Consider the following 26,911-nt stretch of genomic DNA (forward strand, 5'->3'; position numbering starts at 1 on the left):
TTCTTATTTCAACTTCTGTGGCAATAATATTTCTTTTCATTTAAACTTCAACAAATTGCAGATTATACCATAGGACAGAACTGAGTCAGACAAGTACATGAAATGTATTTGTAGTTGCAAATATGGACAAACATTAGCTGTATAATGGAGTGACAATGAAATTTTTTTGTGCTGGACCTAGACTTGTGGCAGATTTCTGTCTTACTAATAGCTGTCAGTTTACCATTAGGTTACCCGAGCATTTCCCACTTATCGGGAGTGATCACTTTACCATTAGGCTATCTGAGTGTGACCCACAGCCAGACCCAAATTTCCATATGTTGTCATTATGCCACACACAGCCAGACCCAAATTTCCATATGTTGTCAACCATGCATCTACAACCGGCATTCGTATGTTAATTATGTATATTGCCATACAGGGGTGACATTTTTAACTGAAAGTCGCCTGCTAAGTGTCGATGGATGGTTACAATATTGAAGTGCCTGTGTTGTTCATAATTATACTGCAATGTTCCTGAAATCGGAACGATCACATAGATAATATTTTGGGGGAGGCAAACCAAAGACTTCATTTTACTGGTAGAGCACTTAAAATATGCAACAGGTCTACTAAGTAGATTGCCTGCATTATGCTTGCCCATCCTCTGCTAGGGTATGATTGTGCAGTATGGTACCCTTACCAGATGGGATTGACAAGAGCACATTGAAAAAGTTCAGAGAAGGGCAGCTCATTTGGTATTATCAAAAATTATGGGAGAGAGAGATGGACATGATACATGACTAATGATTCCATTCATTCAAACAAAACTGTTTTTCAGAGCAGTGATCTCTGTTCAGCTAAGTTCATTTTTCCCTTTCACTGTTACAGAGTGGAATGGTAGAGGAATAGTGAAAGTGCTTTGCTGAACCCTCTGCCAGGCACCTAAAGGTGGCTTACACAGTATTCATGTAGGTGTAGCTCAAGGTGACACTACCTCAAGAGATGCAATGAGATTTATTGTGGCTTCAACTGACATTGCTAAATAAAATTATGTACTATCATGTAGGAGGTATTTTATGTACAAAAATTAATTTTGAATGGTGATAATAACTGCAGATCAAGATGTGATGAGATGAACAAAAATTATGTCATACTCCTGTGTCATGTCTCACAACAGGACTTGTACGTAGAGCTATCATCACTATATGACTGTGTGTGGGCTATTCTTGGTGTTGTGGTAGATAATTGCAGATGGCCTTATGATTGCGATTGAGTAGATAAACATAATAGCTGCGTAGAATCTTATTGTGAATCATGTTTTGCAGTATCTTCAATATCATGGTTATTTGTGTATCAAATCATGGCAATATAGCTGTTGTGCAAACCCTATGGACAAAAAGTTCATAATTTTTGCTAGATATGTCTCTGCCAAGTAATATGGTTCAATGAAATGTGGGCCACTCATAGAAAGAATTGCTGCAGTGTGTTGAAGAAGGTCACTGAAACAAGTGTGCAATGAGAAGAACAGAAATAACAATTTCATTCAAAGTAGAATTACACTAAAGTGTCTGCGTTTCATGATGGTCCCCAGGTTTACAAATGGCGGGACATGGTTCTTAAAGGAATGTGTGATCACCACTGATGACAGCAAGGTTGGTAATAAGTTTTTGTGGCAGGGTGTTTGATTCATCTGCCAGCAGGATTGACAGCTGTTGGATGGTCCTTGGTGAATGTGGATATGCTGCAATACATTTCCCTAATGGATCTCACACGTGCTCGATGGGACTTACGTCACGAGAACGGACAGGCCAGCCCATTCGCCAAATATCCTCTCACTGCAAGAGAACCTCCAACTGTGCTGTTCGATGCAGCTGGACATTATTATTCATCAGGGGCCCTGTACAAAACTTTAGCACTTTCATAATTTTAAATAATGACAGTATTTGGGATAAGAATGTAGTTGGGATAAGAATAGTTGTGTGAACAGAAAAAAAAAATTCTTTAAAAATAAACCGAAAAAGCGATATAATAATCATAAATTTATGACGCACCATTTTCTACATATTTCCACACAGAAAATTTGAATGAAATTCCTTCCAGGGCTTTAGAATACCTCGTTGTAAACGATATGTCATATAAGAATTAGAGCTTCATGAACTTTATATTTTTGATTTTCCTTAAGGGATACGAAAATGTTAGTTGGTTTAGTTAGTCCTGAAATGGCAGCATGCAACTGCCTCTAAGTAAAGAACGGATATGGTAAATACGATCCTGTGTTTTTAAACTTTTGTCCCTGTAATTTGCTTGTAGTGACAGCGAATGCAATTTTAATTCGCTTCTTATCTGGTATTCACTAAGACCTCAATAAATTCTAACTGTATTTTGGGATTTTGATTTTATTACTTCATGTAAGCAAGTTGGAGCGAAGCAACAATACGTAAATCACAATTTATGATGACTATGACTAATATCTTTGTCGTTTTGAAACGTATATTCATTTAGAAAAGTCAACTGTACAATGGGCAGAGATAATGGACTACTGCAGTGGTCACCGTTATTATCTGTGACACTGCTGTTTACAAATTATCCAGTTAATAAGAAGTTATTTGTAATAAGAAAATATGAAAACCGAGTCTCTTGTTCCTGAGTAAGAGGTTAGCTTCACAAAATACAGGTATGATGCTGGGCATCCATGATGCCCTTTTGCCTATGATAGCTCAAGATTTTCTAATGATGCCTCATTCATCTCTGTACGATAACAATGTCTTGAAGAAGAGGGATGTTGACTTGAGAAATAATATATATGAATGAAACTGAAGCCAGTGCCAAATGCACCTTCGGAAAGGCAAACGAGGGAAACAAGTACAGTGTCGCAATAACATTGACAGGTGGGCGTGGAGGTCAGTTCGATCAAGTAACATTATGTGTTTGCCCACCATTAACACCTGCACCACAAAAACAATCATGTTCAACAATGTTCCTGGATGCATTACCTATTACTACCTCTTGCCACATTGGGGAAGATTCAACTTCCCAGAAATAGTGTTTTGGTACAGCAGTGGATATCTACTATGTGATGTGCAATACCTGACATGTATTTACATTCCCCTGTAAGCTGAAAGTATCAATTTGCTACAATGGAAGAGTAAAAATGATGTATTTCACTTTCTGACTTTCAGTAATAGAAAAAGATCAAAAATGTTGTGCAAAAGAGCTGTTGGCTGTGGTCCAGCTCAAAACACTGTGCTCTAGAGTTTACTTTGTCACACCAGACTCCAGCCACCAATCATGGAAGTCGGCTGATAGGGATAGATGTCCACTCAGGTGACTGCAACACGTCATTTCCTGAACCAATGATGTATGCTGGTGCACTAGCTCTGCCAAGCATGAAATTATTTCCTTTTTATTATGACTTTTCATGTGAAATATCTGTCATGAAATGAATGAACATATTGCAGTAACTAAATTGGTGTGGCCATTTCTCAGGCAGAGTATGTCATGAGAGATGTTTAAGTGTTAAGATTTCCACGGGAAAAAAGTCAGGATTATTAGTTTGTAGCTGTGTCTGTGACAACCACAGATAAATTCTTCTCTATTATAAGTTTGTTTTCTCAGGCATAATCTCTCGATCTGGGACTGTTATTCTCTGAAGATAGCTTCGGAAATATGAAGCTCTGGAAACCTGATCTCTATTGAGAGTTCTGCCATGAAGAAATTGCAAGGTTGGTGACGCATAACATACATTGCTACAGATAGGCTAAGTAGTTGGCAGTGAATGCGTTCAACAATGCTGACAGATTTCTGATGAAACAAGATGCTGAATGAAAGAGAATAGGCCAATGCATGTACCATTGTGTAAATAACGCTCTAGTACAAAGGTAAAACAGATGCCCTACACTGATCCCAGTGAAGGTTTTTTATGAGAACTATTAAACAACAATAGTTACACTCAATGAGTATTCTCATGTTGCTCAAATAATTTGTTTATTGTAAACAAAAATCAGTTTTAAATGCCAGGCAAACATTACTGACTGTACTGATGTTAGCCTCACAATGACGTAACGCTTCTGTTGTGGTAGCAGCAGAGCCACAGCGTCTCCATCCAACAGGTGGTGTCTTGTCAGTGTCCATGACGTCGGCACCTGGTGCTGCTAGTGTGTTGGCTGCACTTATAGTAGGCGGATGCCCACCACAATAGGAAAAAAATCCTCGGCGGTGATGAGCTGTCCCCGTTGCCTGGAAGGTGGGTGTCCACCCCGATACTAATGACTTTCTCACTGCTGGCTGACCTGTCACAGGGGACATTAGGCCTGTCCAAGACAACCGAGCACACCTGTGGACAACAATGATGCTGATTTAAGTGCTGGTGCCTATACCACATGAGAGAAATCTCAAATTTCAAGTTGTATGCCAAAACACATAGATCTTACACATAATGAGAAGATGGAGGTGCATATCACAAGGAAAAGTTCATAAAAAGGAGTCAGTTTCCAAGTCTGAAACAAATTTTAAACTGGAAACAATCATTACGTTTTAGAAGTTTCGCCTCTTTAGCTGTTACCACAGATTTCAAACATATAAGCTACAGTTTCTACGTTTCATAGTTATATGAGGGACTTACTCACATTTTAGTCTTGCCATGTGCCTTAGTGGTTAATGATACTTTGAAAAAGGTAATGATGTGATGTAATTTTTGCCTAGTGAAGTTACTAGTGCCTATATTTTGTTAATTTTTGTTTGTTTCATTGTGCTCATAATGTTTGTTACTGTTTATACCATTAAGTTGCACCATAATACCCAAGAGTGTGAAACTAGCTATGGATGAAACTGGCTAATTGCCCAACATCTTTCAGTACAACCTTCTCGTACTTCCAGCCATGTCAAGAAGTCATACTTCCATGTGTTTCTGGACAAGTGCTACTACCCCCCTGTGAAGTGGTAACCGACTGTTGCCTGGTTGCTGTCCTCATCTTTATTTAGCCATGGAACCAGCTGCTGCTAAGGCCATCCACATAAGACTTTGAGGATACAGCCTGGGATACAACTTGCAGAAAGTCAAGTTGCTCTTACTACCTTTTCTACAACTCATTCACTGTCTGCTTCTTTTACAGCAGAGCAGCTCAAAGATGATGTCTTTAGACAGGTGAATCATTTACAAGAGCTCCAATTTTTGAAAGAATATTGGTCTACAGCAATTCAGCAAGAACTGCTCATAGATTTCTGAACCGAAGACTAGTATCAACCTGGTCAGGGCACAATGAAGTCATTCTGTAAGCACTGATGTGGGGGTGGCTGTACAGTTGTTGCTGAGGGTATAAAACTTTTGTTACCATACTGTGTTTGGTGAGATCTTGTAGCACCACTCCATGACAATTATGAGAATTATGAACGTTTTCTCGAAAGAGTCTAATATTCTCATGGCCCTTACAGTATAGTGCAAAATATACCACAGCAAATGCGGGAAGATGGAAGACTGGTGCCCCTTATGATGATGTGCACGACAGGCAACAGAATATCAATCATTGTGATGACCAGTTTTAAGTAATAGTGAAGAACATAAATAGAGTGTGGATAGCAGCTGCCACAGATTACCTTGGTGGCAAGGAGGTGCACTCAGTGAGGGAACAAGATTGCTGAATAGCTTGGTTGGGCAGTTGATAGGAAGTTCTAGTGAACTTGGTAGGAATGGAGACACCGATGAGTGGGGGAGACATTCCTGCACCACCGAGTGTGTGTGTGTGAAGAGCCACCGGACTTACACACCAGTTATTATTATGACACAAGTGAAGAATTAAACACTGCTGGTACTATAGGGATGGTGTGACAGTTTGACAAAAAGCAATTGACTGGAACTGGAACAATAAGAAGTAAAAATTCATTGATGTGGCAAGTCTGGGAACTTCAGGCTGCAGAACAGTATATAAAAGACTGCAAGGAAGCAAGCACTTCTGAACTGCAAGTGAGAGAATTCAAACAAGCATGTTCATTACAAAACGCAAGAGTGCCTCCGGACGGAAGTAATATGATTTATAAATTCGTATGGTTTATAAATTCGTATTTGATGGAGATTCCAAATATGAACTGCCATCTAGGTTGGAAAGTTCTCATGCAGTGTGATTTTCGACTCCCAGGCTCAATGGTGAATAGGAAGAGCAAAGATAGAAATTCGATGCCTGTGACTGAGTTTGGTAAAAAAAAGCCAAATAAAAGAGTTGTTTTGTGGAGGAGAGTTGGTGCCCATTTCAGCTGATGTCAATCCAATTGTAAGAGTAGCAGTAGGTGGCTTAGAAAGTGAGGTATTGGTTGACAGCTGTTCACAGATTTCAGTGACTTCACCCAGCAAAATGGACAAAGTACTACTGCTGATCTGTAACGTTAAAATTTATGATGCTACAGGGATGGTGTCCAAAAATGATCCAACATGAAGTCAAACTACTCTTGCAGTTCAAAGTTGTGGTCACAGAATTACACACATTAGAGAATTCAGAAACTCAGTGTCAACATGATCATAGGTATTGATTTTTTAATATGAATTGTTGTGATGTAAATTTCGAGTGGTGTTGTATAATAATGTACGTGCAGTGTTAATGTATTTTACATCTTTGGTGCTCTTTAACAACTAAATAATTAAAGTCAGTATTTTATGTTCAGTGGTTGGTAATACGCACCTGTGTGTGGTTTTTCTGTATATTGTTGTTGTTGTTGTTGTATGTTTCCTTGTGTTCAACCGGTACCTCCATGTGTATTTCCAAATAGGAAAATATTCGTTTTCTAACAAAATCTCAGCAGGTTATGGGCCCAGGTGCGTGTTAAAAGGACACTTGTACGAAAATAATAACGTAGCTCTGTGTAAAAGGTTTGTAAAGTTATCTCCAAGAAGACGTCTTTGAAGTTGTTAATTCCACGCAACCAATGATGGATTCAATGAGAATTATCAACATCGGAGTTGTGGAAGGCAAAACAAATTGGAGCACTTGGAAATACAAAATAAGTATTTGTCTACAAGGAATTCCTGGTGCACTTGATCTTGTGGAAGGCAGTTTAGTGAAACCTAGTATTATTTCAGAAAGTGCTACGGTTGAACAAAGAGCGATCTACAAAAGTGCTTTAGAAACTTTTAACAAAGCAGACAGCAATGCTCTACTTGTTTTGACTACAAATATGTCGGAAAAAACTTTTCAGAACATAATGCGTCTAAATACAGCATGTGAAGTGTGGACAGAATTACACAAAATATTTGATGGTGTTTCTGAAGACAAAATGTACAACCTTTGTTTGCAGTTCTTTAGTTACAAAAAGGCTCCTGAAGATGATATTGTGACACACATTTCCAAACTGAAAAATTTGTGGAGTTAATTGAAGCACGAAATTACTAAAGATATCGTAAATAATTCAGAAATGCCTTATTTGTTTTTGATTTGTAAAATATTAGGTACACTACCAGAAGACTATTTTTCGTTTAAATCTAGTTGGATGCTAACATCTAGAGATGACAGAACAATTGATAATTTAACAAATCAATTGTGTGCACATGAAAAAGCTCTGAGTACAAAGGAGGGTGATTTTAGTAAACAAGAAGTCCTCACTACAGACTCATCAAGGCTGTCATTCAGCAAGTAAATCCAATGGAGAAAAAGAAGTATAAGAAATTAATATGTAATTACTGCAAGAAACCGAACCATACAATTAAAGTGTGCAGAAAGTGGGCAGCAGATGGCAAACCTCCAAAACCAGCTACATCAGATACAAATATACTACTTCTTTCTGTGACATCTTCTGTGATGAACTCTGAATGTAGAAATGAGGACTGGTATACAGACAATGGTGCAACAAGTCACATTACAAATGACAGGAATTGTTTCAAAACATTTCAGCCTTTTCTAACAAAACACTCAGTTACTACAGCTAATGGGGACATAATTGAAGCAATTGGAAAAGGCTCAATAGACTCTGAAGCAGCAGTTGGAGGAAAATGGAACAGAATTACCTTGACAGATGTATGGTATGTACCTCAGATTCACAAGAATTTATTCTCTGTTCTTGCAGCACAGGATAAACATCCAGAAAGTAAATTCACATCTAGCGCAGAATTTTGTCATCTTAAGATTGATAATGTCACTAGATTGGTAGGTGACAGTGATTGCTTTGTAGGCCTTTTTAAACTTGCTGTAAGAAATGTGAAACCTAGCTCCCTCAGCGAAATTAACACCACTAGCAGAGACAATACGTTGCAGCTTTATCACGAAAGATTTGGAAACCATACAAGCGCGATGTGAAGTCTGTACTTTGTAGCGAATTAAATATTGAGGTGGAAATGGACAGTGAACTTTGTGAAGGCTGTATTTATGGCAAGACTCATCGTTTACCATTTGGCAACAGAAAGAGGACAGCAGAACCAGGTGAGCTTATTCACGCTGATGTATGTGTTCCGTTTCACGTACCTTCTGTGTCAGGGCACCGGTATTTTATTCTTTTCAAAGATGATTATACAAAGTTTAGGGCAACACATTTCATACAAGAAAAGTCTGGAGTTGCAGAAAAGTTAAGGCAGTTCATAGCTGAAGCAAAAGCTGCTGGACATACCATCAAGGAACTTCTGAGTGATAATGGGAAAGAATTTGACAACAAACAAGCAAAAGAGATTCTTCACAAAGAGGGTGTAATTCAACGCCTCACAATGCCTTACACTCCAGAACAAAATGGGTGCAGTGAAAGAGAGAACTGCACAGTTGTGGAAACTGCCAGAGCCATAATGCATGCACATGCAAACACTCCACAGGAACATTTTCGGCAGAGATGGTGAACACCACAACCTACATTCTATCTGAACAGGGCCTTCCAGTATTCCAGGAACATCTCCATATGAATTGTGGTATGGAAAGAAGCCAAGACTGAAACATCCGCAGGTGATAGGCTCCACTTGCTATGCTCATGTTCCAAAACAACAGAGAAGGAAGATGGACCGAAAAGCAGTGAAAGGTGTCCTCATTGGATATGATCACAATGAGGGTTACAGAATTTATTGTGGAGAGGTGTGCAAACTCATTAGGTCACGAGATGTCATCTTCGAGGAGAGGCCACTGAAGAGTGAGAAAAGTTCAACTCTTCCAGTGAGTGTTTTCAATCATCAGGATCCAGCACCTCAGACTGAAGACCAATGGTATTGATAGTGAGAGTGAAGAGGATGGCAGTTCCTTGGATGTAGATGAAGACGCTTAGGAGGAAGATCAAGAAGTCACAAGAGGAGAAACTTTACCATGTCTGCGTGATTGGTTAACCCTCAGACGTCCACAAAAATTTAATGATTATGTAATGAACCTCTCACTATCTTTCCAAGAACCAGAAACAGACAGCGATGCCATGAAGTTTGTTCAACACGATTTCTAGAAGGAAGCTATGGATTCTGAAATAAAAGCTCTTCAAGAAAATAGAATGTGGGTTGTGGTTGACCTACCATATCCAAAGAGGTCCATTCCTAATAGACGGGTGTATAAAGTCAAAACAAATGCTGAAGGCCCAGTCAATAAATTCAAGGCAAGATTGGTGATTAAGGGTTATTCGCAGCAGAAAGGAGCTGACTATGGCCAGACTTTCAGTTCTGTAGCTAGAGTGTCTACCATTCGAGCACTACTAAGTGTTGCTGCAAGTGAGAGCATGAAACTTTTACAAATTGATGTTTCAACGGCTTTTCTTTATGGTGATTTAAAAGAAACAATTTATATGCAACAACCTCAAGGATGTAACGATGGGTCTGGGAGAGCATGTCACTTGAAGAAAAGTCTATACGGACTGAAACAGGCTCCGCATTGCTGGAATGAGAAGTTCAGTAATCATCTCACTAAATTGGGCTTTCTGAGGAGTGAAGCTGATCCTTGTCTTTTCATGAGACAGTAAGGCTGTAAGAAAATATTCCTTGTGCTTTATGTTGATGATGGTCTGATCGCAGCTCACAGTGAACAGGAACTTGAAGACATTGTCAGTGATTTAAGAGAAGAGTTTAAAATTACTTCAGTGCCTGCATCATTTTTCTTAGGTCTGGAAATTGACCAACAAGAACGTGGAACTGTATGTGTAAGTCAGACTCATTACACAGGAAAATACCAGAGCGTTTCAACATGAAGAACTGCAAGGCTGTAACTACACCCATTATAAATGACAATGATACAGAAGAAAGTCCTCGCAACTCTGATTTTCCATACAGCCAAGCTGTTGGAGCACTGATGTTTCTGATGTGTGGGAGACGTCATGACATTGCATATGCTGTCAGTGTTGTATCATGAAATCAACAGATTGTGATGTAGTGAAAGTTAAAAGAATCTTACGATACTTGAGAGGCACAAAAATTATGGACTTTTATATAAAAACAATTCTAAGAAGCAGGTTTTAGAGTGTTCTAGTGATGCTGACCACACTGGAGGTGATCTTGGCTCTGGGCTCTCAACATATGGTGTCCTTTGTCTGTACTTTGGGGCACCTATTTCCTGGATTAGTCAAAAGGCAATCTTCTGTTGCCATAGCCTTAACTGAAGCTGAGGTTGTGGCTGCCAGTGACGCTGCTTGGGAAATTGTCTGGATCAAGAAGCTTCTGACAGAAATGGACCAATTGGAGGCAACACCAGTTCTGCAGGCTGACAACAAAACTGCTATCTGGCTTGCCCAGAAATCTGAGTTTCACTGAAGAATGAAGCATATTCTTTAAGGCATTTCTTTGTCCGTGAACTAGTCAACACTTATGAAATCACAGTTGCAAAAGTAGACACTGTAGAACAACATGCTGATATACTAAAAAAGCCACTGTTTTACATTAGATATCAGTATTTATGTAATAAGATTAGACTTTCCAAGTTATTAAATAAGGAAGATCGTTAATGTGTTTCACATCTTTGGTGTTCTTTAATAACTAAATAACTAAAGTCAGTATTTCATGTTCAGTGGTTGGTAATACGCACATGTGTGTGGTTTCTCTGTATGTTGTTGTTGTTGTTGTATGTGCTTTGTGTTGAACCGGTACCTAATAAACCATGTGTATTTCCAAGTATGCAAATATTCGTTTTCTAACAAAATCTCAGCATGCAGTAAAAGGCAGTCATCAGATCAGCGAAGTTAAACGCTGTCAGACAGGGCTATGACTTGAATGGGTAACCATTCGGTCTACCGAGCGCTGTTGGTAAGTGGGCTGTACTCAGCCCTTGTGAGGTAAACTGAGGAGCTACTTGATGGAGGTGGCAGTTCCAGTCATGTAAACTGACTAACGGTCAGTGGTGTGATGTTCTGACCACATGCCCCTCCACATCCCCATTGACGCCTGTGGGCTGAGGATGACATGGCGCCCAGTCGGTACCGCTAGAACTTCATGGTGCCTGTCCACGCAGACTTTAGTTAGGAAAAGGCAGTAGTAACACAATTTTTGTAGCAAAAGGAGCCATTTCTGGGCAATTTTGAACTTCCAAGTAGGACCAAAGGTTCTAACGAAAAAGAAGTTTGAAATATAAGTTTATATCGTTTTAGAGTTCAAAGGGAAGCAGAAAAAGGATGTAAGAGTTATCCTCTGGAAGGAGGACCAGAAACAGATGCGTGGAAAGTTGATGAAGGGATGGTAGATGAGGCACATTAAAAAGGGTACGAGGGTTCCTGCTCTATGGGAAACTTCACAGCGAGGCGACTGTGCGTACTTGAGCCGGGTAGAACAATGCATTCTTTCCTTGTTCTATTCTCTTCCCCTTTTGTTTACTCTATTGTTGGTAGTCTTCAGTATGTACATATAAACAACTGGGAAATGAGGAAGTTATTGAAATGCAAGAGAATATGTGAAGTAAGTCAATGGTTGGATACAGGATGTCATGAAGATATCATGATAAACGTAAAATCCCGAAAGTAGAACAGTGTGAATAGGGTTTTGAAATACAGAGAAAATAACATGGGGGACATGAAGTGAAAACAAGACAAAATTCTGGGTAAACCATGATATTGGAAGTAACGCTCTGTGATATACAAGTATGAACAGTGTTTTTATGTTTTAAGTTAAATAGGTTACAAGAGGAATAAATCTAATAGAAATGTAACTTGGAACTAAGGTAACAGTGCGGAATGTGTAATAACACGAGGGCAAGAATCTGATGTTAAGAAGATTAGTGATTTGTGTCACAAACAGGTGTGTGATCCGCATATTTTATGTATTTGGCTAAGGAAATAAGAGACTGAGCAGTGTGGAGCACCAGAATAGGTGGACTTAGAAGTATAAATATAAAAAGGTCCAATGATTTAGTACATGTAGCAAATGCAATCAAGAAAGTATGATTTTCAGTGTATGAAAACCAAAAAAGTACAATAATGGACAGGGAAAAGTCTATGGAGTCATGAGTGGTATTCCTTGGACAGAGTAAATCATAATGAGTAATAATAATAAGCTTCCATCACTGAAGTCATGACTAAAATTATTCTGAAAATATTTGGAAAAAGTAGTGTAAAAATTAATCTGTGTGTAGTTAGAATACGAACTTTGTTACATGGTGTGGAAAATGGTGGCCTTCAGGTGTTATTGTGAGGTTTTTTTCTGAGATTTATGAACCTGTCTCACATTAGAGAAAGATGGCTCTGGAGTAGGGATTGGAGTGGACCATGGCGTTGATGAGGAAGAAGGTGTCATGGGAGACATGGTGGACAGCAATACTCTCTTTTGTCCCATGCCTAGGGTTAGATCTCAAGGTGGAGGATCATAATCACTTACCTCATATCTTATAGGTTAACACACCAGCACTAGCATGTGAAACTGTGTGGTGAAGTTAGATGTGAAGTGTTAAGTGGTATGACAAAGTAACTGTGATAACACTACATACATAGCATAAAGAGATACTCTTACTGAAATTTGTTGTATTAGAATTAACTTAAAAATTTTATATATGTATCCTCATGACAAATAAAATGATGTAACTATCAGTGCATGTTTTTTTAAAAATATATAGTGTTAAAAGTTGGTGGTGGTGGTTGGGGGGGAGTTCTAAAAACTGGTAAGACTTGCAAAGGACATGGAAAGGCCAGAATTGAATACTGTGACCAGTTGGGGGCAGGAGAAAATGTGAGAAAATGAAATATACCTGCATGACGTAGAAATAAAGAAAGTGAAGTTTATCATGTACCGATATTCAGTGCTCATGAATGTTTCAAAAACAATATGAGAAGGTTGAGACATGGCAGAGGTAGATTCTTGCATGCTCAGCACACTCATAGCTAATCTGTCGATAAATTAAAATAATGAAGGAGAGTGATTAGTATATGCAATCACAGGATGATGTGCATACAATTTGATTAGAGAGGGCCTTGTGAAAACATGCTTTGTGATTTGAGTGTTAGATCTCAAGATTTATCAGTTGCAACTAAGCACTGAAATTAGAATTTGTAGGACCACCTGAAGGGAGGAAGCTACCATTGTTGCATAGGGACGAAAGGGCGGGGGAAGGGGGGACAAGGGCACCATGTCATTAGGGCAGGCAGGAGAACATAGTTGCAGAAAGTTTCGGAGAGCTGACATAAGGTTTCGCTAAGGCACAAACAATTCGTAAGACTGAATTTTTGAGGGCAGATATCCCTTGGAAATCAGCGAACGGACGAGTCCAAGGAATGGACGACCAAGGAAAAAAAATACTACTTCCGAAAAAAGCATTTTAAGGCAATAAAAAAGAAGTGAAAACTTTTCAGAGAGTGCTGCTAAAGAGTATCCACTGGAGAAACCAATATAGGACACTGCAGTTTTGATAGACAAATAATTGATAAAGTGGCTTGCCTGATGTCACAGCAGCCTCAAAAGTTATAGGTAAGACAGACAGGCCATTGAATGGAAGAAAAGTCTTGGGGCCTGGCTGATGTCGGACCTACTTCGGACTGTAATCCGCCATGGTTACATCATATGCTTTCTATTTGTTCATTTCATATTAAATAAGACTAAATAGATACAATCACATAGGCAATCTTATTAGTTGTCGTTTCAGTATTTATTTTTCCTGGTGGCAATATCTACAGACTTAGATGGAGGTAGTTTAAGTGAACAAAGCATATGGGAGGTCATACATCGTGACTCAACCAACTGTCGGTCAGTGGGTTGAGGGCTTCATTGGTATACTGGCTCATTGTTGTAACAAGATGTTCCTGCAGAAGCCTGTTTAGGGAACTAGGGATACTAACTACAGCTTCCCAATATATTTATTCCTTAATGAAATTTGTCATTAAAAATATATCACTTTTTCAAACCAACAGCTCAATTCATGGAATCAATACTAGAAATAAGAATAATCTTCACAAGGATTTAAAGTGACTTAGTCTTGTACAAAAAGGTGTGCATTATTCAGGAACACACATTTTCAATAACTTGCCAGCAGCCATAAAAAGCTTAACAACCAATGAAATTCAGTTTAAGAGAAGCCTAAAGGATTTATTGGTGGCCAACTCCTTCTACTCCATTGATGAATTTCTGAGGAAAACCAACTGATTTGTATATAAGTACAACATAACTTCTGCACAATTTCAGTGCAGTAATGTGTTCACTGAAAATTTGTGTGTGTGTGTGTGTGTGTGTGTGTGTGTAAGTATAATCTAACTTCTGCACCATTTCAGTGCAGTAATGTGTTCATTGTAAATAAGTATTACAGTAGTTGTATTACATGTTTCTTACCTTATAAATAAATATAAAACTTTTTTATTTTAAATTCAGTGCAATAGTATTTGTAAAATGACTCTTAGTGTTCATTAAAAAATGACGATCATTCCACTTGGGACCTGTGGAATGGTACATTAGCTTATTTGTTTTAGTTTAAATATTTGTCATGTATTGTTGTTTTTCTGACATGTTCCACATCCTGGAGGACCTCCTCACTATGGATCAATTGGAATGAAAGTAAATCTAATCTAATCTAATCTAATCTGAAGATCGCTGTGTAGTTGAGTCTAGGTTGTTGGTGTGATTTTTGTTCTGAAGAAATCGTGTGATTTTTGTTCTGAAGAAATCGTGTGATTTTATTGAAGGCAAAGTCCAAAACTTTCCTAAGAGCTACGTGGCACAACATCAAAGAGATTTTAAGGTTATCTATGAGTAAATAAATATGACACAATGGGATTGTTTTGTATCCACATTAGTTTGTCTCCCAACACCCTGAATTCAGGTAAGTACTGTTGTCAATTTTGCACAAATATTGTGCATTCTTACCGTCAACTTCATTGGCAAGTAAGGGGCCTCGACAAAATAGTTGATTTTACCAGATAGTTTGTTCTTTCTCTGTTGGTGCACTGACCCTTTTCCAAGTGTTATTGTAGTCATCCAAGATTCAGTGATGTGTGCAGACCGGAGTGCAGCATTAAAAGAACTGCATCATAGGTAGGGATTGTGTGGCTGGACTTAAGGCATGCAGTCGCTCAACGTAGTTCTACGACAAAATGAAATCCTGCACTCCTGTTAGATCGTCGATTACCGTCACATGCAAGTTGTTCCGAATTACGTTATCGTGCTGTGTATTGTCTTGGTTCTTTCTCTCAGTGCAGTCCAATGTATTTATTTGTATTAACATCAAATTGATAAACTATGTTCACAAAATAACCGAGAGAAGGTCAACTATGTTACAGTTTAAGTTGAAATTTCAATGAATGTTGTTGATCAGTAGAACACAGTCGGAAGTTACCGGTAAATAATGGTTTGTGTCTATTAGTGTGGCTTTCACAAAGTGACAATCTGAGAGAGAAAAGGTTGTAATGAAATATTTCTATCTGTAACATCGCTAACTGTGGTGAAAAACGGACCAAATTTGTGAATGAGCAACTCTGTAGTTTAAGCCCGAACTGAAAAGTTAAGCAATGAGAAACAAAAAACGGAATGGTCTGCAGGTGCTTACTAAGATGTGCGATCGCATGTTAGTGTTAGAAATGTAGAATGGTGATATGGGAGGAAATAAGAATAGTCCAACATAATTGGGAAGACGTTTGACACTAATCTGTGTGTGCTCTGGAGTCAACAAAGAGTCTTTCCCACCCAACACGTGTAAGTACACTGTGAATGAAAGCATTAAGTTTCATCAAACTGCACTGTTGTTGAAGGTAAATAAATAACCAAGTGTAAGATCACAAAAAAGTAGTAGATTGGAACATATACTCACCATTCTCCTTGTTCTCGAGGCTGAAGTCTGTTCTGCATGGTGTGCGGAATGCTGATTTCTCCACGGTAAAATTAGCTCCTTCCTGGCCAACATTTCTGAGTAGTACTAGACACCGAAGGCCAATTTGTCTAGCTAGAAGGGTAGTTGCTGTTCTGGACCAAAATGCTCCTCACTGCCAAGTAGGCCTGATTAGACAGTGAAGAAACTGGTTACATTTCATCAAAGTGTATATTTGTAGATCATGGTAAAATTGCAAAAGAATATAAGAACACAGTATCACAACGGACTGAAACATGTACTCACAGTCCCATCTCTTGCGCTCGAGTTTGAAGACTGTTTTATCTAGTTAGCAGAATGGTTGCTACTCTGCGCCAAATTCAGCTCCTTTCTAGTCACCAGGCCTGAGTAGTACTTGGCTGTGAAGGCTGTTTTGTTAGCGAGCAGAATACCTGCTGCCCTGGACCAATATAGTCGCCCTCCAGCCAGCAGCTTTGAGTAGGCTGTGAACAAAAACGGTTTCTTTTTATCAAAATGTACCCAAATTGTTAGAGGTAAAAAATATAAACAAGTGTGTGAACAAAATATCAAGCAGACTGGATCATGTACTCACCATTCTACTTCCTGTTGTCGAGTCTGAACACCATCTTCCCTGGTGACCGGAATGCTTCCTGCTGTGGGCTGAAATCAGCTTCTTCACGGACAATAGATCTGAGTAGTGGTTGGCTCTGAATGCCGTTTTGTCAAGTGTTCAGAACAGTTTCTGCTTTGGGCCAAAATCAGCACACTGCCAGCAAGCAGGCCTGAGTAACTGTGAACAAAAGAACTATGTTTCATTAAAATAAACCCCAGTTGATCAATGTGAAAAATATAAACCAGTGTAAGAAGACATTATCACAGGACACTGGATTGTGTACTCACCATTTTAGCTCCTTTGGTCGACTTCAAAGGCCGTTTTGCATGGTGAGCAGAATTCTTGCTGCTCCACGCTATAATCAGATCCTTTACGGCCAACAGCCCTGACTAGTGCTTGGTCCTGAAGGGTATTTTGTTTAGACAGCACAACACTTGCTGCTCTGGGCCAGTATAGTCACTCTTCTGTCCAGCAGGAATGCGTAGACTGTGAACAAAAAGGTTACATGTTATCAAGATGTACCCATATCGATAGGGGTAAAAAATATAAACAAGTGTGTGTACAAAATATCAAGCAGACTGGATCATATACTCACCATCCTACTTATTGTGCTCTAGTCTGAATGGCGTTTCGTGTGGTGAGCGGAATTCTTTCTGCTCTGGACTAAATCCAGCTTCTTCCCAGCCTACAGGTCTGAGTAGTGCTGGCCCTGAGGGCCGTATTGTGGAGTGTGCAGAACAGGTGTTCCTTGGGGCCAAAATTGGCACACTCCTGGCTAACTTACTTGAGAAGACTGTGAACAAAAGGGATAAAGTTTATCAAAATGTACCCAAATTGACAGAGCTAAAACAATATAAACAACTTTATGAACGCAATATCACAGCAGTGTTGATTGTATACTAACCAGTCTACTTCTCATGCTCAACCTCTAGCGAGCAGAATGCTGGCTCCGCATGGGGCAAAACAAATTCCTGTATATCTGACATGCCTGAGTGCACTGTAAAGAAAAAGATTGACTTTCATGAAAATGCACCCTTGTTTACAAAGGTAAGAAATATAAACTGGTGTAAGAACACAATAAAATTTACAAAACTGATTAGTTAGTTGTGCAGTAAATTTAATCTCAACTGTTTACACCAAGAGAGCTGTAAGTTTACAGTGTAGAAAACATCGGGTAAAATGTTATTATGATCAAAACACAAATGTCGCGTGAGTATCTACAGCAAATAGCTTAGTTCTTGTGTTACATGCTGAGCAGTGGTGGAGCAATTTTGTAGTGTTTTGGAGAGTGGATTGTAAGCATTTTATCCATTGCTGTAAATTTTCTTTTATTTAATGCTGGTTAAGACAGTCATTCAGCCATCCAACACACCATTCAAGCAGTTCTATCTTTGCAGTATAAGTTCAGAAAATTTTCATCCCTCGACTACACTATCTCACACACACACACACACACACACACACACATACACACACACAAACAAACACACATTAATTTCAGAGTTGCTGACTGCATAGGTCATCACAGTGGGTTTATTTTTTTTAGGAATAACTGTCTTATTTCCATATTGTCTGCAATGAGGATGCTCAATAATAGGTTCAAGGCAATGACATCGGTATCAGGCAGAAGCGGCGGGATGGTGGAAGGTCTCCTGTATCCCACATACAGAATCTGATGAAGTAGTATGCATGTTCCGTATTTCCGTCGCTGGTAGGCAAACACGATGTGGTTAACGTCATCTCACACTCTGTATTGCAATATAGTGATCCCACTCTCCTACTTATGTAAACATGTGGTTTAAATTGTTATTGCTTGAATTTTAGAAGTGCCAATGCTTCATAAGCACCTTGCAGTATAGTTCACCTAGTATACATGTGGAGTTGTCGTATATCCACTGCCTTATAAAAAAAGAGTGAAACTCCCAGAAACCACGGTCAGATAACAATGTAACTGCGTCTATGTTCACACAATCCATGCATTTAAAACTTCCTGACAGATTAAAACTGCGTGCCGGACCAAGACTCGAAGTCTTGAAGTTTCATATTAGCGCACACTCCTCTTCAGAGTGAAAATCTCATTCGGAATCCATATATTTCTAAAAAATTAGTGTAGCAATTCTCTAAGACAGAATGGTCACCAAACTGTGTTAGTGGTGTTCATGTTTGGTGTTGTACCAGAACTGGTAGGATATATAAGGAACGTGAACAGCTTCAAATGTTGAGTGGTCACTGTAAATGACATTGATATGCTGCGTACACATGAGAGACAGCATTACCAGCTCCTGACTGGACTGAAAGTAGCCTCACAATGGGCGTCCATTGGGTTGGATGGTCAAATAATGCAGTGTCAAGATGTCACATTGGTTTAAAATTGAACACACACACACACACACACACACACACCCACACACACACACACACACTCAGCAATAAATCATTGTTCTACGTTACCCTGACGACTATGGTCAACGAGTGTGGTGGCGGCATGGGGAGTGGTCCCATTAATCCACTGGTTTGGATAGACACAATTGGTTTGCACCTGGTCTCATATTGAGAGGAGCTATCAGATATCATTTCAGGTCATGGCTGGTAGAGATTAACTGAACTGTGATAGCACACTGGTTTGACATGGACATGCTGCACCATGATGCGTTATCTCTCATGTGACAGTATCATGTTGCATTTTTTTAACAGCACAATGCCTATCCACACATGGACGTATATCCTGTCTGCGTAACTGAGATACCCCTATGGCCTGCAAGATCCCTAGATCTATCTCTGATGGTGCATGATTTAGACCAGTTCGAACATCAACGACGTCGTCATTCCTGTATCCAGAATATCAAGTACGATTACAATCATTGTGGGTTGGGATACCTCAGGAGAAACCCTTTCTAACCAATTTAGATCATGCATCCAGGCAGGAGGGATTTCAGCATCTTGCTGATAAATGAAGTAATTTTGACTCAGTGTGTTAATCACTGAAATAGCATCATCTATCCTCTCAACTCATGAAATTTCATTTGGTCTCCTCCACCTTTTCTGGGCATTTCTCTATTTTAGTCAAACAGTGCAACTCGGACTCCACTACAGCGATGTCCTCTGATAGAGGAAGATGTTATCCGTTTGTGTCTTAATGCTTCATTTTATTTCGATTACAGATGACATGTTGTGGATCTCATCGTACTCTTGACTGCTCCTGGTAATCTCTTATTTCGCTAACCTCTCAACCATGTTAGGCCAATTAGGATGACTATTTATCCTATCTGCAAAAAGGGACAAAAATATTGTTTCAGGCCATTGGAGGAAGTATATCTGAAACAGTAAATTTTATCAGTGGTGTTAGTTCCTCTGTGACGAATATTTATAGAAAGGGAACTAACAAGAACTTATTTGGAAATGAAAGTGTTTGCATGTGTAAATGCAATTGGCTTCTTGCAGCATCAATTGACAGTGACAGTAACATTTCAGAAGACATTTCTCTCCTTACATCTTTGCATTTTGAAAACTGACTTTTCATGAATATGAATTTTTCACTTTTATTCATTAATTACTTCTTCTTCTTTTGAGACTGGCTTTGCTCTGCATCATGCACAGGGTCAGCAGTGTTTAGTACAGAACGGGCATGGTTAATTTTATGGGATGGCTGGATTACTTTCCTGCCACCACCCCATAACCCCCCGTCCCCCCTCCGGAATGGAATCAGTGTACCCCAGCTGCCTGCGACGTGAATAAACCATGAAACAGTGCGAGCAAGAGCATCCTAAGACTTCGTCGTAAATATTTCAATTCTAGACAAAGGAGTGCACCTCTTGTGGGTTAATTTTAAGGGGTTACCAGATTACTGGTCTGGGTGCATGTATTGGTTCAGTACAGAATTGTGTCATAAAACTGTTGATCCAGTCCTGACACAAGCTAGCTGGTCCACAGCTGATGTAACTGGTCCTTGATATCCTGGATCGTTTCACTGGGATGGAGATGGCATACGATCTGATGTCTCATATATTCTATTGGGTACAGAGCTAATAGCTAAACATAACACAGAGCGCTGATAGGGACGCATGTTGCATGTGGATGATCGTTGTCCTCTTGAAAAATGGCGCCGTGGTACTGTCTCATGGAAGGCACCACATGAAGATGCAGGATGTAAGTGACGTACTATTGTGCTGTCAGAGTTACCTTGGTCAATACCAGCCACGACTGGAAGTGATACCCGATTTTTCCCTCCACTGGAAGAATCACACAGCAATACTCTAAATGCAGCCTTTTGTGTTGTGGTGTTGATGCCAGCCCACACCTGGCGTAGTAATCCCCTAGTCTGGCTGCTGGTTGTCTCTGACCAATGTTGCAGGATGACACAGAATGTAGAGGGAGTCCATTAATTGTTCTCAGATAGCAGACAAGGATATCTAAGGGTTACAATATGTTTCATGCACAATAAGGAGAATCTCCCTTGTGGTGTAATCACAAGTGTTTCATTGGAACCATGACGATGAGTATGCCTGCCCTCATATTCCCTGCCATGCAGGATTAGCCGAGCGGTCTAAGGTGCTGCAGTCATGGACTGTGCAGCTGGTCCTGGTGGAGTCCTCCCTCGGGCATGGGTGTGTGTGTTTCTCCTTAGGATAATTTAGGTTAAGTAGTGTGTAAGCTTAGGGACCGGTGACCTTAGCAGTTAAGTCCCATAAGATTTCACACACATTTTACTCACATTCATATTCCCTTCCAGTCCACCATCGGGCCACTGTCACATCTGAATGTTTCAAAAACTTACACCTGCCATGAGGACTCTTTGAATCTCTGTCAGGCGCTATAACTCCGTTTCACATCAGTTCACAGCATCTCTGTGCCCTTCACAGTCATCACTTAATGTTGACGCTGTTTTGCCTCTTATAATTTTACCAGGCCTAGTAACAACACTAAATATGAACAACAGTAATGCATGTATGTATGTATGGTGTCTGTTCTTTCTAACATGTCCAAAAGAACAGACACCTCAAAATAATATCTTCTGTGGGGATGCACTTACTTGTCTGAATCCTTGTGCGACTCATGTGATGGGTGATAATGGACAGAGGACACTACATCTGTAGTGTGTGGCATGTAGGAATTTGGGCAGGGCAGGAGCTGTGCTCAGGTGCCTTAAGTGATTAAAGGAACTGCTATAGAGAAGTGGAGCATCCGGATTCGAGTTCTGGTCCAACACAAATTTTCACATGTCGCCATTGGATTTAATACAATGCCTGTATGTAGCTGTGTCTGTAAGATTTCTAACACTAGAGCACTCTGGTGGGCCATTCTACCAGTCACAGAGAACTGCCACTCTAATCGTTTACTTACCATTGATGGTGTACAGGTATACAAAGTCACACTTGACATCCAGCCAAGTCTTCTGGGTGCTTCATTAATTAATTTATTTATTTTCAGGCAATATAATTTGTAGTCAGTTTGGAAGTGCTTTTGTTAAATATGTGCTTTATCAGCTATCTGTCGACCTAACTGTTGATATCACAGTGGAAGAGTACTGCATTAAGATTCTACAGTTTGATGGAATGGTAGATATCACTGTCTTCCCAACTCCTTTGTCGCGCCCGCCCTGCACCGCCCCCCCCCCCCCCTTTTTCTGTGCCCCCTTCCTCTATTGGCTTCCCCCTCCCCCTTATTTGCCCCCCCCCCACCCCCGCCACTCCATACCCATATGCCATTGTACTCTATATTGCAGTATTTTCCGTGAGTGTTCAGTGTTGTACGTCCCCTTTTTAAAGTGTTGCGAACAGAAACCAGACTGTCACCATGTTTTTTAATTGTGCCTGTCTGTTTCCTAAGCGTTTTTAATCAGCATCACTGACCTCTTTGTTTTTTATTTTTCTTCACAACTTTTTTGCCATGTACAAGTTTTAAACAGTCACCATTTTATCACCTCTTTATACTGTTATATCTTCTTATTATGTTTTTTAAATTTATCTGTAGGCTGCAGAGTGGCGTATTATGCTGCTGCCAGCCTGCCCCCCTTCTGGGGGGGGGGGGATCAAAATACAATAAGGGAAGAAATAAATAAAGAATGAAAAAAAGGTAGACATCTCGCAGGAAATGAATTTTTATCTTAAGAACCAGTTTCGAAATGGGTGTTCAATGTTGTCAATGTAGAAGCGAAATGCCCTAAGGAGAAACTTCAAAAGTGCATTTAAAAAGCTCAAAGTCAGTTCAAAGGTCTCTCAGCATTATTGAATTTCTGTAGGTTAGTCATGGATCAATCATTACTCCCTGGAGAAAAAAAAAAGTGAACTTAAAACAGTAGTTGTGCGAAAATGGTGAATACCGTTTTGCTAATGATTGAAATGGCAGAACTTCATTAAGGTTGACACAAAAATCATATGCTACTTAATGTGGGGCAGTTGACTATACTTTTGCTATCGCATTAACCAAAGCTCGTTTCTGATTTAATTCACTATGTGCTTGGGTCAAAACCGGAGCGCAAAAAAAGAACCTGCGACAATTTTATCATCTGCCAAACAATTTCTTTACTCAGAAAGAGGTATCGGGGAAATCTCATCAGAAGCGTTTGCTACAGTCAAATGACATGTTTCATCCACATTTGAACTTATTCGGCACAGAAAAGTGTAAGAATCTATCGAACCTTCACAGCTCCATGAAGCCAACTAGAGTTCTGAGACCTAGAGCTATATACGATCATAGACTTTGGATGAAACTTCTGAAGTTCCTCAAAACAGGTTCCATAATTTTTGCATTCCCTGGCAAAATTCTGCAGATTGAAGCAAAGGCTAGGTCACAGGATTGGGCCCAAACAGTACATACAGTGCTTGCCTTACATGAACATTTGTGACATTTCCAGGGTGTGGTACAGGTGTGCAGGAAGTAGCGGCGCCTACTAAATTGCATACAAGAAGTTGCCCCACTTACCAGCGACAAGGCTCAGGCTGTCCACGGACATCTCTCTTGCAGCACCCTCCTCTGCTGCTGCTGCTGCTGCTGCTGCTGGTGGTGGTGGTGGTGCAGCAGGTGGCCCAGACCAATCTTCGTTCTTCACTACCCGTTCATCAGACTTGCTGCAAGGACGAGAAACATGCTTCACTATATGACCAGACTGCACATTGACTAACGTTTCTACAACTTCCACTACTATGGACACCCTGGTAATAAAAAAGAGAGTCATGCTCATTAGATTAGCACAGCTAACGAAAGCTCTTAGTGCTCTGCCCAATTTTGAAGAATGTCTTTGGCCTAGCTTGTTCTGAGTTTCCCTAAGGTTCTTCCACTCTAGTTCCAGGACTGTTTGCTGGCGTTATATCTTGATGAACCATTCCTTAACAGTGGTTGGAATTTTTAACGCTTGCCTTCCAGATTACTTGTGTTGACACATGCTATTGAAGAAAAAAGTGAGTCACATGTGTGGCCTAGGATTTAGATGAAGTGGCGTTTGGACTGAGAGCTGTGTACATGAGGGACTCAATTTATTTTGTTTAACATCAACAGATTAGAAATACAGTTTCCTTAAGTAAGATATTTCTGTAGCCTATAAAGATCCCAACACTGGGCTCCAAACAACCAATAAAAAGTATCTTCCATCAAATAACCTTACCTTAGGACAATCGTACACAGCTAACAATGACAAAAATTTACAATGCTTGGCACATAACGAGTAATAATATGTGAGACAACTTCAGTAGCAAAAGACAGAATATAAAAACACTCTAGGACCTAACTAGGGTCATAACACAAAACTGCGTATTTGTTTACTACCACCACTGTCACCATATAATACCACAACGAACTACACATTATGCTCTGTAAAAATTCATTTGCAGCTGCAAGTGTTTTTTTTTTTTTTTTTCAGAAACAATTTATCTAATAATGCAACGAATTGATTTTTGACATAGAAAAGGTAACAAGATGAATTTCAAGCAGAATAGTCTCAACAAGAGAGTTATGTTCACAGCATAATTTAAGCTAACATTTTAGGATCAATACAATTAATCACACTCACATCGTGTATTTAACAAACTGAAGTGCTCTCATTCACTGCACACACACACCCACACATCTATGTGCAATCAATAACCAACCACACCTTGTCACACAACAACCAAAGACTTACAAGTGGAATGCTTTTGCTATCAGATGTACCAAATGTACAGCTAGTATACCACATGATACACTTTACCAACCATAAGGTCACCAGCATGCAACTGTCAGCTGCAAAAGTTCTCAGTTAGTGCTCCTCTTGATATGCTGAAGCCAGGTTCTCTGCCTCAACTGGGATCACTGTCCATCTGGCTGTGAACAGGCACCAACCACTCCACCAAGTTGTTATGTCCACACAGCGGCCATGCCCCTCACAGACTGTAGTGACATTCAGGTGACAGAAGTGTAGTGCATCAAATTCTTGAGGCCCTCAGGAACAATTATGCCCAGAACCTGCACATTCGTCTCCATGTAGCTGCTCAGTAACTCCAACATCTTCAGGTCCGCCCCACAGTATGGACACATTGGCCACCATGACATTTTGGCCACTGGTTCTTCTCTGTAGGCTTGTTCGCCTCTTAAAAATTGGTGATCGTGCTGGAAGACATTGCTGGTTCCTCTAGTTGCAGCTGACTCATTATACCACCATACATGCTTGATACTAGCTCGACCACAGTGGCACTCACAGCAGTCACATATATGGGCTGTCTGCCACTTTGGGTCCACAGAATGACACTCCATTCAAACTTACTCTCTGGACACAGCAAAATAAATCATACCACTCGACTTGGCACCCATGGTTGGGATACACTGAACAGAAGAGCATACACGGCATAGGATCTGTGATATCAGTACGTATGTCACCATTTAGCCAATGTTGTGAGGACACAGCACCGATTCAAGGAAAATCACTACCTCTACAGCCTTTCGTCGACATGTGAACACTGTATTTATACTGTAATTTGTTATTGTCAACTGTCGTGGCTTGTGACTGTGGATTGATGGATAATAATGCAGCGACTATTAGCCATTTTAATGCTGGATGACAGCATCCTGCCAACAGCCATATCGCAACATCCCTGTGACAGACAATTCATCGCTCCACATGTGTACCTACACTCGCTGCACAAAACAAGCACTGAAATTGCTGTGGGCACAAGAAAAATGTTATGGTTCTATGTCCCCTTGATGCCAAGAGTGCTGCAGGTTGGGCACAAGGCTGGATTGGGAAAGGATGGGGATGGACAGGTAAGGAAACTGGTTGCTTTCTTTCTGAGGGAATCATCTAGAAATTTACCGTAAGCTACTTAGGGACATCACGGAAACCCCAAGACAGGTTTGTGAGGGATGGAGCTGGAACTTCTGTATTGTCAAATGCAAGTCCAGTGTCTGACCACAGCACCAGCTCGTTCAGTCCCAACTATCTTATCGAGAGGTGTGTAGTGTACTCTGAATTGCCGACAGTGGTCGAAGTGTTGGAGATTGGAAGAATATTTGCCCTATAAGCTTGGAAAATACACATCAGGAGTAACGTGTCACGATATAAGTTGGTGCACACCAATGGCAGTGATCAAATTCGTTCAAGCCACATGTTCAGTACGCAGGATGAAAAGAGGTGTTTGATGCACTGCTATCATCTTCTCCCGGCCATCAGTACCTTAACCTACTGTTTGATTATAACTGCGTAAATCTGTTTCACCACCTTTAGCGCCCAGTGTTGACTTGTAGTTTCAGGAGTCCAATTCATTACTTTTGTCAGTTAAGTGTGAATGCTTTGAGGAACACTCCACACACATGAGGCCACTTGTGTAAGTTTTCATATCATATGACACTGGTCCTATTAAGTACACCTGGGAGAGCATCGAGCGAGATGTCTATGTCTTGGAGATAACTCCAGCTGATCTACTCCAGTTGTGGTAGCAGTTCGACTTCGCAGAACCTTCTCTCTGTTAGACGAAGCATTGTTTTTAAAGATACAATGACACTCCATCCAGCAGTGGGCTGGAGGACCACAGGGCAGGTAGAGATCTGTATAGCTCATTTCCACGTAGGAGCTTCTCATTCCAAATAAAACTGTATGACGTATTTGTGTTTCTCTGGAAAATAAACCGGGGCCAAAAAGGCAAAAAGTTGTTAATAATTTTATAAATGTTGCCTATATAGACGTTACATACATGAA

General features: G+C 40.1%; 1 protein-coding gene and 1 long non-coding RNA gene across 6 annotated transcripts in view; one reads left to right on the plus strand and one right to left on the minus strand.

The window, feature by feature from the left end:
- Positions 1–26,911, minus strand: part of LOC126438132 (uncharacterized) — a 1,198,954-nt gene that overhangs the window by 604,700 nt on the left and 567,343 nt on the right. The gene's annotated exons all lie outside the window — the stretch shown is intronic.
- Positions 1–26,911, plus strand: part of LOC126438144 (uncharacterized) — a 201,084-nt gene that overhangs the window by 92,795 nt on the left and 81,378 nt on the right. The window lies entirely within an intron of this gene.

This window comes from Schistocerca serialis, unplaced genomic scaffold, assembly GCF_023864345.2.
Source record: "Schistocerca serialis cubense isolate TAMUIC-IGC-003099 unplaced genomic scaffold, iqSchSeri2.2 HiC_scaffold_1261, whole genome shotgun sequence".
Lineage (NCBI taxonomy): Eukaryota > Metazoa > Arthropoda > Insecta > Orthoptera > Acrididae > Schistocerca > Schistocerca serialis.